Source organism: Camelina sativa, chromosome 17 (genome assembly GCF_030686135.1).
Source record: "Camelina sativa cultivar CO46 ecotype springtype chromosome 17, ASM3068613v1".
NCBI classification, from domain to species: domain Eukaryota; kingdom Viridiplantae; phylum Streptophyta; class Magnoliopsida; order Brassicales; family Brassicaceae; genus Camelina; species Camelina sativa.
The window spans coordinates 28,283,049-28,297,139 of NC_141896.1; the positions used below are offsets into that span (position 1 = coordinate 28,283,049).

At 40.5% G+C, this 14,091-nt stretch overlaps 1 pseudogene; it reads left to right on the forward strand.

Moving 5' to 3' along the window:
- Positions 1-583: 583 nt before the first annotated feature.
- Positions 584-1,238, forward strand: LOC104759693 (ubiquitin-conjugating enzyme E2 8 pseudogene; annotated as a pseudogene).
- The last annotated feature ends 12,853 nt before the right edge of the window (positions 1,239-14,091 follow it).

Below are 14,091 nucleotides of genomic sequence, written 5' to 3' on the forward strand. Positions count from 1 at the left end.
GTTGAGTTATAGTGAGTTATGGCTCTGTGTATGTGAGACTTGACGGCTGAGTTATAATATTTACGGGAAAACGGAAGCCATGTGACGGCTGAGTTATGGTTTAGTTATCACAAGAAACAATTTGAAAGTAAATGAGTGATATATATGACTTGACGGCTGAGTTATAATATTTACGGGAAAACGAAAGGTCATTTGACGGCTGAGTTATAGTGAGTTATGGTTGAGTTATCAGGGTTTACGGTTTAGGGCTGAGTTATAGCGCCCTATAACGTTATGGCTGAATTATAGCCACCAGAGGCTTGTAAAACCGTAATTGATTGAAGGCGTAATACGCGAAGCGTCGCTTTAGTTTGGTTATAATTACGCGTTGAAGGGGTAAGAATTATGTATTTATGATCAAGGCGGACAGAATTATGGATTTATGAAGTCGAAGGGGTACTTTTTGTAAACCAAAGCGACGCTTCGCCGATTATAAATACTTTTTGCTCTTGACTTACACATATTACCTTTGTCTCACGAAAACTCCTAAATCATATCCCAGATTCAAAAAATCTATTTACATTCTTCCTTCAATCCGTCAGGAATGGCCCGTCGTTCTCCTTCAAAGCATATAAGGACTGATCTGAAATATCTGAACAAGGATCTTTTGCCAAACATTATAGCAGGTAAACACATACATCTGCAGATTAGATTTGTTTTACTGTTAAGGATAAAGGAGATTGAGTGTTTGCCTTTTTTTTAGTAACTGTTGCTGACGATATTTTCCGTTGGGAGGCTACTCTAATCGGACCGGTGAACACTCCTTATGAAGGGGGAGTGTTTAAACTTAGGCTTATTTTTCCACCTGATTACCCAAGAAGTCCCCCCAAGGTATCTATTTTTGATTATACTCCTTTTTATTTTAGCAACTCAATATTAGGACTCCTTTTTTTGCAGCAACTCAATAGTTTTTTAAATAAATTTTCTTGATAATGCAGGTTGTTTTCATCACAAGAATTTGCCACCCAAATGTATCAGATAGGGGAGGCATTCACCTAAAAGTTTTGAAGCCCGACTGTTGGACGCCCATGCCCATTGTTAAGCTTTTCAAGGAATTAGTGGAGAAGTTGATTGAACCAGAGGTCAATGATGAGGAACAGACCATTGAATATCTTGCCAACCTCTACAAATCTGATAGGAGAAGGTTTGAAGCCATGGCTAGAGAGATGACTAATCAATACGCTGGGAGAGGAAACTGAAATATGAACTGAAATAGTTCATATCTATTTTTAAGAACTCTTGAATAATTTATCTTGTTTTTGTTCTTTTTAATAAAATATTTCAGTCTCTAGTGTTGTAAGGTGTTGTAAACTCCATTTTAAAATAATATTTTATTCAGATTTTACTGTTTTAAAACATTAGAAACAACTTGTAAAGCTTTTAGAAAAGCAAATCAAATTGATATATATCATTATAAACAATTTGTAAAACCTTTTAAAACTTTCTAAAAACCAGATATACTCTTGTAAATGAATGATATATATAACTTGACGGCTGAGTTATAATTTTTACGGGAAAACGAAAGGTCATGTGACGGCTGAGTTATAGTGAGTTATGGATGAGTTATCACAACAAACAATTTGAAAGTAAATAAGTGAATAAGTGATATATATGACTTGACGGCTGAGTTATAATATTTACGGGAAAACGAAAGGTCAGGTGACGGTTGAGTTATAGTGAGTTATGGCTGAGTTATAGTAAATTTTATTGCTGAGTTATTTAAAGAGATTGATTAAACACCACTAACAACACAACATTAGTTTGCTTGGAATCCATAACCATTAACAACAACATTATGGAAACATAATCCCATCATACACTAGCTCATCCTGCTATCTTAATTAGACCAAACATGATCATATAACCAAAAATTATCACAACGATCATCATCTTCATCCTTGCTTTCAATTCTGATTTTGCATCTTCAACCCTCTCAAATAGCTCTTTCTCAAGCTCCGTTTACATCTTCTTCTCAATCTCCATTTCCATTTGTAGTTTTACAGTTTGAAGAGAGAAAGACTCTACCTCATCCAACAGTGCCTCATCGACCCACTTGAAGACGTGGTCATCATTCATAAGCTATCAAGGTGATGGAGACAACAATTGGAACAAGAACAGATTCAACATAAACCAACAAGGAGCCAGAGGCTGCAGAGCAACCGGAGGTGGTGGGAAGGATCACTCGTTCAAGAGCTAAGGAGATGGCCAAGGAAGCTCATTCACTCATAGTTGACGGGTCATTCAACCTACCAAGGATCCAAGTGTTCAACATATCCACCTTGAAGACTTCACCCGGTAATGAGGACTAGGTAACTTAGGTGTGAAGTTTGTACTCCTTTTCCCATAGCTGAGTTTTGTCCCAATGGGTTTTCTCAGCATGGTTTTTAATGAGGCAAATGGATCACTACGTCGAGTTAACTAGAAATCATTACCAAAGGGGAATAGTGTACTTCTGTACTAATTCAAGTGACTTCCGTAGTACCACAGGTCACTTGGACGTTTTGCTGTTTTCTTATTTCCTTAAAACGTCTTGTTGTTTTAGTTTTGCACTTCTTGTTGTTTGTGAGTGTCGAGCCCTAGGGTGTTTAAAACCCAAAGCTACGCCTCTTTTGTTCTTTAGCGAAGAAGTATGTTGTAAACACGTTTTGTGAACTTTCTTCTCTCAATTTGAATTCTCGAATGCGTTCTTGATTTCTGGGTTTCTATACACCTTGTGAGTCAGAAACTCTTCACTTGTTACAATCCATATCACCACCTAAATAATCTATCTCCATCTAATCATTGTTCTATCATTCGATCATCACCATATCCCTCAATATTCACGATCTCGCATCATCATCTCCACCGTATTTGCCACTTCCGCACCATCATCACCGAGTCTCATCATCATTCATCAGTCTACAGCCTTCATCAGAGTTTCTATCCTAGGGGAGATCCTATCATGTGGTATCAGAGCCAACTCTGTGCCAAGGCTAAGCGATTCTAAGAACCCTAATCTCTTGAGTTTTTGCTTAATTTCGTTTGTTTAGTTTAGGGTTTGAATTTTTGAGTTTCGTTTGTGTCTAGATCGAATAGGGTTTAATTTTCTTTTTTTGTTGATTCGTTTGAGTTTAGGAGTTAGTGTTGTGTTGTTTCGAAATTAGACTGCAATTAGGGTTTAATTATTTCGAGTCTGTTCGTTATAGGGTTGGGTGTCGATCGATTCTCTTGTGGTGTCGCTCGATACTAGGTCTGCAGTCGTGTGTTTTCTTGTTTAAATTTTAGAGTCTTAGAGTTTATTTCCGTTTTACTCATGCAAAGAACAAGTTACTGCGAGTTTCTTTTTTGGATTGCAGGTACAATGGAGCTATCTCCAGAAGCTATGGAAGCTTTGAATCAAGCCATGTCTAAGCAAATAGCCGAAGCAAACAAGTTAATGTCTACTCAGTTTCAGCAACAGATGGAGCAGCTCAGTAACAAGTTTGAGAAACAGTTCAAAGACATAGCTCAAGCATCTAGTGCTTCAGAACATAGTTCTACAGAACCGCCTAGTCCTAATGAGGCCCTTCGTTTAGCTAAAGGAAAGGCTCACGCGGGAACCTCTTCCAAGCATACACGGGTCAGAACAGTTAAGTCACCTACTGGGGGAAGAGAGACATGTTTCAATCAGAGGAGAAGCACTCAGGGTACAGAAAGAGAACAACGCAGAACCGGCAGAGGTCATATACGCCCACAACGAGCTGAACAAGTAGCTGGGCATCGAATCTACATTGAGTCAGATAGAGAGTATTCTGAAGAAGAAGAAATTTCAGATCATAGTCAAGAGACAATGAGGAGAAATCGAAACAGAGATCATGGCAGGGATTATGATCCTTTGAGGCAGCAGCTGAAGCACCTTAAAATTCAGTATCCTTCTTTCCATGGAACCAATGATCCAGAAACTTATCTAGTCTGGGAAAGGAAGATGGAGTCCAACTTTCAGGTTCAAGGTACTTTTGAGTTGAACAAGGTGAAGATAGCCATATCCGAATTCAATGGCTATGCTTTGTTGTGGTGGGAGCAGTTGGGGCTTACTAGACATCGACAGAGAGAGCCTGCTATCACTACATGGGAACAGTTAGTCACGCAGATGAGGAAGAAGTTTGTGCCTACACATTATCAGAGGGAGATTCTTAACAAGCTTAGGCGTCTCATTCAAGGCACTAAGTCTGTTAGAGACTACTATCAGGAGCTGGAAACACTTATGATCAGGGCTGATCTAAGGGAAAGTGAAGACATGGTTATGTCGAGGTTTCTTGGGGGTTTAAACAGAGAGATTCAAGACAAGGTAGAGTAGCAGGACTATGAGGATGTTCAAGAAATGGTACATAAGGCAGAGCTGATTGAATCACAGATCAAGAGAAAGGGAGTAAGGTCTACATTCACGCCTAACATGTCCAAGCTGAGGGAGTTCAGTAAACCCACCTTCACCAAGGACAGCAAACCCGTGACAGCCACAGTCAAAGAGGAGGTTAAAATCGACTTCAAGCCCAAGAGTAGTACCTCTACAAGTCATATTAGGTGTTTCAAATGCCAAGGAATGGGACATTATTCCAGAGACTGTCCAAACATGAAGATGTTTCTTCTTCAAGAAGGAGGAGAGATTGTGCCAGTAGACAGTTCAGAGAGTGAATCAGAGTCTGAACTCTGTGAAGAAGGTGAACCAGCAGTCATGGGAGAGATGTTGGTAGCACGCAGAGCTTTAAGTGTTCAGGTTCACCCAGATGATAGAGGACAGCGTGAGAACCTATTTCACACACGGTGTATGGTTCAAGACAAGGTCTGCACCTTGATCGTTGATGGTGGAAGCTGTACTAATGCAGCTAGTGAAGAGATGGTACAGAAGCTTAATCTCAAGACTACTTCACATCCAAGACCTTATCAGCTACAGTGGTTGAACAACAAGGGAGCTTTGACAGTTTCGCAGCAAGTGATGGTGAAACTAGCGATTGGGAAGTATGAGGATGAGCTGCTTTGTGATGTTATTCCAATGAAATCAAGTCATATCCTTTTGGGAAGACCATGGCAGTTCGACAGAAGAGTGTTTCATGATGGTTACACCAACAAGCAAACGTTTGAGTTCAAGGGACGCAAGGTTACTCTTCTACCGCTTACACCCAGCGAAATCTACAAGGACCAACTTCACATGAACCACAAGGATACAGAAAAAGTGTCACACAGCCTGTACATCAATCACAGCAAGTTCAACAAGCTATTTGATCCAGAGATGACCACATTCATGTTTGTGTACAAAGAGACACTCACCAGTACTAAGTCAGCAGGAGAGCTTCCACGCGAGATGATAGAGATTATAGAGGAGTACAAGGATGTGTTTCCAGAAGAGATACCTCCAGGCTTGCCTCCAATATGTGGGATAGAGCATCAGATTGATTTGGTACCAGGTTCAGCTCTACCGAACAGACCAGCTTACAGAACTAATCCAGTAGAAACTAAAGAGCTTCAGAAGCAAGTAGAAGAGCTGATGAGTAAGGGACATATCCGACAGAGTCTCAGTCCATGTGTAGTACCAGTATTGCTTGTACCAAAGAAAGATGGTTCATGGAGGATGTGTATTGACTGCAGAGCTATTAACAATATCACAGTGAAGTACAGACACCCAATTCCGAGATTAGATGACATGTTGGATGAGTTATGTGGATCAACAGTCTTCTCAAAGATAGATTTGAAGAGTGGGTATCATCAGATCAGAATGAAGGAAGGAGATGAATGGAAAACAGCTTTCAAGACCAAGCAAGGGCTCTACGAATGGCTAGTCATGCCGTTTGGTCTCACCAATGCTCCTAGCACCTTCATGCGATTAATGAATCATGCTCTCAGACCGTTCATAGGCATCTTTGTGGTTGTGTATTTCGACGACATACTCATCTACAGTAAAGGTCTAGAAGACACTTAGAACACATCCGCCAAGTTCTAAATGTTCTTCGTTCTCTATCCCTCTTTGCTAATTTTTCTAAATGTTCATTCTGTACTACTGAGGTTGTTTTCTTAGGCTTTGTTGTCAGTGCAGAAGGAGTTAGAGTGGACGATGAGAAGGTCAAGGCTATCAAGGAGTGGCCAACACCCAAAAACGTGGCAGAAGTCAGGAGCTTTCATGGACTATCAGGGTTCTACAGACGATTTGTGCAAGACTTCAGTACTATTGCAGCGCCACTTACAGAAGTTGTCAAGAAGGATGTAGGATTCAGATGGGAGGAAGCACAAGAGAAGGCATTTTCAACCTTAAAAGAGAAGCTTATCTCTGCCCCTATTTTCTTACTTCCTTATTTTATGAAAACTTTTGAGATTGAATGTGATGCTTCCGGAGTGGGTATAGGTGCTGTTTTGATGCAGGATAGGAAGCCAGTAGCTTACTTCAGTGAAAAGCTAGGAGGATCAACGTTGAACTATCCTACATATGACAAGGAGCTGTATGCTTTGGTTAGAGCTCTTCAAACGTGGCAGCATTACCTGTGGCCCAAGGAGTTCGTTATTCACACATATCATGAGTCCCTGAAGCATCTCAAAGGACAACAGAAGCTCAACAAGAGACATGCCAGATGGATGGAGTTCATAGAGACTTTTCCCTACACGGTTAAGTACAAGAAAGGTAAAGATAATGTAGTTGCAGATGCATTATCCAGGAGGTACACTCTCATTTCTACTTTGTCTTCTAAGCTTGAAGGTTTTGATGAAATAGTAGAACTGTATGAGACTGACATTGATTTTGCTGAGAGCTATGGCAAATACCATAAGTTTGCTTTTGAGAACTATTATAGGCAGGATGGATATTTGTTCTTTAAGGATAGAATGTGCATACCAAGAGGATCCATGAGAGAGCTGCTGATCAGAGAAGCTCACGGAGGTGGATTAGCTGGGCATTTCGGAGTATCAAAGACTCTACTAGGACTGCAAGAACACTTCTATTGGCCTCAAATGAAGAAAGACGTTGAGAAGGTTTGTTCTAGGTGCCATATCTGCAAAATGGCAAAGGGTAAGGTACAGCCTCACGGCTTGTACACTCCTCTACCGATTCCTTCTCAACCTTGGACTCATATTTCTATGGACTTTGTTCTTGGCTTACCTCGAACCAGAAATGGTAGAGATTCTATTTTTGTTGTGGTTGACAGGTTTAGCAAGATGGCTCACTTCATTGCAAGTCACAAGACGGACGATGCTGTTATTGTAGCTAACTTGTTTTTCAGGGAAGTAGTACGCCTACATGGAATGCCTCAAGTAATTGTTTCAGACCGAGATACCAAGTTTCTAGGACACTTCTGGAGGACGTTATGGGCTAAATTAGGAACCAAGCTTTCATTCTCAACCACATGTCACCCGCAAACAGATGGACAAACCGAAGTGGTGAACAGGACGCTATCGACACTCCTCAGAACCTTAGTGAGAAGCAATCTCAAATCATGGGAAGAATGTCTACCACATGTGGAGTTCGCATACAATCACGCTAAGCATTCTGCTACCCTATTTTCTCCTTTTGAAATTGTTTATGGTTTTAATCCACAATCACCTCTAGACTTGATCCCTTTACCTTTAAGTGTGAAGTGTAGCTTTGATGGCAAAGAAAAGGCTGAACAGGTGAGGAGGATACATGCTAAAGCTAAGGAGAACATAGAGAAAAGGACCAAGCAATATGAGAAGCATGCGAACAAGGGTAGAAAGGAGCTCATTTTTGAAGAAGGAGACATAGTGTGGATTCACTTACGCAAGGAAAGGTTCCCAGAAGAGAGGAAGAGCAAGCTTCTACCACGAGCTGATGGCCCATTCGAAGTCATCAGGAGGATCAATGACAATACATATCAGATTGATCTTCAAGGTAAGTATACCATATCATCTACATTCAATGTTTCTGACTTGCTCCCTTATTATGCAGATTCCAATTTGAGGACAAATCCTTTTGAAGAGGGGGAGGATGATATGATCGTGGCAAGCAAGGAGCCAGAGGCTGCAGAGCAACCGGAGGTGGTGGGAAGGATCACTCGTTCAAGAGCTAAGGATATGGCCAAGGAAGCTCATTCACTCATAGTTGACGGGTCATTCAACCTACCAAGGATCCAAGTCTTCAACATATCCACCTTGAAGACTTCACCCGGTAATGAGGACTAGGTAACTTAGGTGTGAAGTTTGTACTCTTTTTCCCATAGCTGAGTTTTGTCCCAATGGGTTTTCTCAGCATGGTTTTTAATGAGGCAAATTGATCACTACGTCGAGTTAACTAGAAATCATTACCAAAGGGGAATAATGTACTTCTGTACTAATTCAAGTGACTTCCGTAGTACCACAGGTCACTTGGACGTTTTGCTGTTTTATTATTTCCTTAAAACGTCTTGTTGTTTTAGTTTTGCAGTTCTTGTTGTTTGGAGTGTCGAGCCCTAGGGTGTTTAAAACCCAAAGATACGCCTCTTTTGTTCTTTAGCAAAGAAGTATGTTGTAAACACGTTTTGTGAACTTTCTTCTCTCAATTTGAATTCTCGAATGCGTTCTTGATTTCTGGGTTTCTATACACCTTGTGATTCAGAAACTCTTCACTTGTTACAATCCATATCACCACCTAAATAATCTATCTCCATCTAATCATTGTTCTATCATTCGATCATCACCATATCCCTCAATATTCACGATCTCGCATCATCATCTCCACCGTATTTGCCACTTCCGAACCATCATCACCGAGTCTCATCATCATTCATCAGTCTACAGCCTTCATCAGAGTTTTTATCCTAGGGGAGATCCTATCATAACGGCTGAGTTATAGTGACTTATGGCTGAGTTATTATCACAAGAAACAATTTGAAAGTAAATGAATGATATATATGATTTGGCGGATGAGTTATCATATTTACGGAAATTCGAAATGTCTCATCGATTCATGTTACGGCTGAGTTATAGCGAGTATGCCTGAGTTATCAAAAGAAACAATATGAAAGTAAATGGCTGATATATATGACTTTACGGCTGAGTTATAATATTTATGGTTAAACGAAAAGTCACGTCGATTTATGTGATGGCAGATTTATAAATCTTTAGTGGCTGATTTATCATAATAACGGCTGAGTTATATTCATATCAAACATTACAAAAAGAAATAAAAATAAAACAAGTTCAGAGTTCATAAAGAAGAAGACACGACATTACAATGGAATTCACTTCTAAAAACCGATTAAGAGGAGGAGGAACCATGCGCTTTTAGTTAATCCCAATCAATAGGAGGAGGAACCACACACAGGTCGGCATCGGCCTCCGCAATCTCTCTCATCTCCTCTAACTTCTTGTGCTCTGTTGCTAAGTCGACAAGTTCTCCAGCCAAGATTTGATTCAGTTGGTTTAGTTGAGCGTCGATTAGTTCCACTTGATGCACGGGGACGGTCTTCTCTTCCTTCTTCTTCATATGCTCATCCATCATACGCAGAATTTCTGTGTAGCGACGCTTTGACTCCACCTCGACCGCGGCCCTTGTCTGAGAAAAGGCTTCGAACACGGCCAATAGTGATTCCTCTTCCCACTCGTAATCTGGGACTCTTGCTGGCGATAATGCTTCGTCTTCCTTGTGTTTTTGACGTCTACTAGAACCCTCTCCGTCCATAGCTCGGCTATCAAAATAAAAACAATCGTCACCAACTGATAGGTGCAATGATCGGAAAATATGCAATAGATTGAGAGGGGATGGAGAGGAGACTTACATATGCAATGATCGAAGGATATATTGATATTGGTTGTAGAGGAGATTTGTAGGTGCAATATATTGTGAGCGGAGAAGAAGGAAACGATACAATGAGTAAGAAACCGAAACGATACAATGAATTAAGAGAATTTAAAGGAAAAACAATAGGTTAACTTTTGGAAACACAAAAGGTCACATCGATTATTAGGTTAACTTATGGTTTCCCGCCAAAATATTGCTTTACGGCTGAGTTATAGTTTTACGGATTCATGTGATGGCTGAGTTCTAGTTATCAAAAGAAAGGTCGCGTCTATTCTTAGGTTAACATACTGTTTCCCGCCAAAATATTGCTTAACGGCTGAGTTATAGTTTTACGGGAAAACGAAAGGTCATGTATATTCATGTGATGGCTGAGTTATAGTAAAGAAGGCTGAAATATATATATGACTTGACGGCTAAGTTATCACTAGGATTATTAGTCTATTACAGGAATAACTTATGGTTTCCTGCCAAAATATTGCTTAACCCTAAAAATATTAGTCTATTTATTACCTATCAACTACAAATAGAACCTCGTGACTGAGTTATAATATTCCAGTTTTTAGTCTATTACCTCTCAACTACAAACTAGAAAAAAATTATTTTTTACAACACTATGTCTGCTCCACCCAAGATGCCGGATCTCCCCGACGACGTTTTCATAAAAATCGTTTCCCTTGTTGCAGAATATGGTGCAGATTATGATCGATGGTCCTCACTTGGTTCTATTTTAAGGGCTGGTCATAGGGGGAAAAATGCAGTATACAGTGATGAAGTTCTAAAGACAGCTGCTATAAATTGGCTTTGTACTGATCCATCAGAAATCAACACATCCAATGCCCCTGATGGTGGCCTCAAAAATGAAGGGTGGCACAGGCCTTTCTTCGTCAAATGCTTTGAGGCCGGCAACCCCATTGCCATTTACTACGAAGGGCTAAGGGCTGTGGCTGAGGATAGAGATATCCAGCGTGGGATTGATATTCTCAGTCGTATTGTACCGGCCGATGATTATGCCACCTTAGCATGTGGGGTACTAAGTATTTGTCAAGGGAATGAGGATATGGCCGTCCATTACCTCCAGCTGTTTGATGCAAATCATTATCCTCTGATGTCTTCGGATGCCATTGTAAGCGGTAATTATTTTCTGGATGATTTATCTCGTTTTGATACGGCCCGGAAAAAATCATACTCAGCCTCCCATCGCTATCCTGACCGTCCGCCACTCCCTTCACCCACTTGTGTTGGGAAGTGTTCCCGTTCTCTCCGCTACGGAGACTTTGAAATCAAGTGCAAAAACTGTTACATTTGGTGGTTGTCCCTCAAAGTCTCTAAGATCTTTTAGGGTTTGTAGCAGTGATTTCCAGTTTTACCTTATCAATTTGTGACTCTAATTTCTGTTTATTTTAAAATAATTGTTTTCAATTTCTTCGTATAGTTTCCCATCTTTTTCATGTACTAAACGTCCCTTTTTTCTTCGGCTAATTCTATGTATCCACCTTTCATGCTTCCACATTTTAGTATCTACTCTCACTTTGAGGCTGAGTTATAGTTTTACGGGAACACGAAAGGTCACGTCAATTCATGTGACGGCTGAATTATAGTGAATAACGGATGAGTTATCAAAATGAACAATCTATATGGCTGAGTTATCAAAAGAAAGGTCGCGTCTATTATTAGGTTAACTTGCCAAATATTTCTTAACGGCTGAGTTATAGTGAGTTATGACTGAGTTATCGAAAGAAACAATATGAAAACAAACGTCTGATTTATACGACTGATCTATATGGCTGAATTACAGGTCATGTGACGGCTGAGTTATAGAGAATTATGACTGAGTTATCATTATAAACTATTTAAAGAAATGACCTTCGTTTCTAATGATAACTCAGCCATAATTCTCATCGATTCATGTAAGTAATGGCTGAGTTATCAGTAGGAATAATCTGAAAAGGTCTCGTCGATGCGTCTATTACAGGAATAACTTATGGTTTCCCGCCAAAATATTGATTACCGATAAAATTAGGTTAACTTAACTTAATTTTATTGTTTAGTTTCTCACCAAAATATTGCTTTACGACTGAGTTATAGTTTTACGGGAAAGCGAAAGGTCACGTCGATTCATGTTATGGCTGAGTTATAGTTTTACGGGAAAGCGAAAGGTCACGTCGATTCATGTCATGTTATCAGTAGGAATAATCTGGAAAGGTCTCGTCGATGCGTCTATTACAGGAATAACTTATGGTTTCCCACCAAAATATTGCTTAACCCTAAAATTATTAGTCTATTTATTACCTATCAACTACAAATAGAACCCCGTGACTGAGTTATAATATTCCCGTTACTTTAGTCTATTACCTCTCAACTACAAACTAGAAAAAAATTATTTTTTACAACACTATGTCCGCTCCACCCAAGATGCCGGAGCTCCCCGACGACATTTTCATAAAAATCGTTTCCCTTGTTGCAGAAGATCGATGGTCCTCACTTGGTTCTATTTTCAGGGCTGGTCATAGGGGAAAAAATGCAGTATACAGTGATGAAGTTCTAAAGACAGCTGCTATAAATTGGCTTTGTACTGATCCATCAGAAATCAACACATCCAATGCCCCTGATGGTGGCCTCCAAAATGAAGGGCGGCACAGGCCTTTCTTCGTCAAATGCTTTGAGGCCGGCAACCCCATTGCCATTTACTTCGAAGGGCTAAGGGTTGTGGCTGAGGATAGAGATATCCAGCGTGGGATTGATATTCTCAGTCGTATTGTACCGGCCAATCCTTATGCCACCTTAGCATGTGGGGTACTAAGTATTTGTCAAGGGAATGAGGCTATGGCCGTCCATTACCTCCAGCTGTTTGATGCAAATCATTTTCCTCTGATGTCTTCGGATACCATGATAACCGGTAATTATTTTCTGGATGATTTATCTCGTTGTAATACGGCCCGCAAAAACTCATACTCAGCCACCCATCGCTATCCTGACATCCCGCCACTCCCTTCACCCGCTTGTGCTGTGATGTGTTGTTTGAATTATGGTTTCCATTCGCTCCGCTACAGAGACTATGAAATCATGTGCAACAAGTGTTACCTTCTGTGGTTGTCCCTCAAAGTCTCTGAGATCCTTTAGGGTTTCTAGCAGTGATTTCCAGTTTTACCTTATCAATTCGTGACTCTAATTTCTGTTTATTTTAAAATAATTATTTTCCATTTCTGAGTCTAGTTTCCCATCTTTTTCATGTATTAAACGTCCCTTTTTTCTTCGCCTAATTCTATGTATCCACTTTTCATGCTTCCAAATTTTAGTATCTACTCTCACTTTGAGACTGAGTTATAGTTTTACGGGAACACGAAAGGTCACGTCGATTCATGTGACGGCTGAGTTATAGTGAATAACGGATGAGTTATCAAAATGAACAGTCTATATGGCTAAGTTATCAAAAGAAAGGTCGCGTCTATTATTAGGTTAACTTGCCAAAATATTGCTTAACGGCTGAGTTATAGCTTTACGGGAAAACGTAAGATATAGTCGATTCATGTCATGGTTGAGTTATAGTGAGTTATGACTGAGTTATCGAAAGAAACAATATGAAAACAAACGACTGATTTATACGACTGATTATATGGCTGAGTTATATTTTCTGACGGCTGAGTTAGGAAAACAAAAGACGCGTTTCATTAAATGTGTTGCACGGTCTTTTATAGTTATTCTCAGGACACAGCGGAAATTTTGCTGCAGTCTGATTGGTGGACTCAGCAGCGGTTACATCCCATGACTCTATATAAATAGGGTAGAAAGTTGGGGGAAGAAATCATTCTAACTTCCACCAGCGTAAGAAATAGAAGGATGTCATCAACAACTCGATCCGCCGCATCCGGCAATCGGGAGCCAGAAAATCCCATCCCACAAGAGGTAGGAGAGACGTCCCGATCTCATGAGGTCGCTCCGAACTCAAATACTGTCGACCCCGGTGTGTCTCCCCTTCAGCTAGAACTCCGAGAGTACCGAGCTCGGCGAAAGAGGATGGGTGCGTATTTTCGGGCGCTTCGGCTGAAACTTGACCAGCTCCATCATTTTTACCGTTTAGAGGGAACCATTCTAGTCTTGGAAGACCTTATCGTCGAAGGTTACTTCTTGGCACACTGGCGAATGGTCCGTCTACTTGATGAGCACAAGGCGTGCAAGGAACTGGTCGATCAGATGGATGTACCCGATCTCCCAGAAGGCGATCGCGAACCCCTGGGGGAAACTGTAACGACCCGGAACCTCGGTAGGGGAGAGTCGAGAAATCCGAGTCGAGTTATCGAGGATTCTCTCGAGGATTCTCT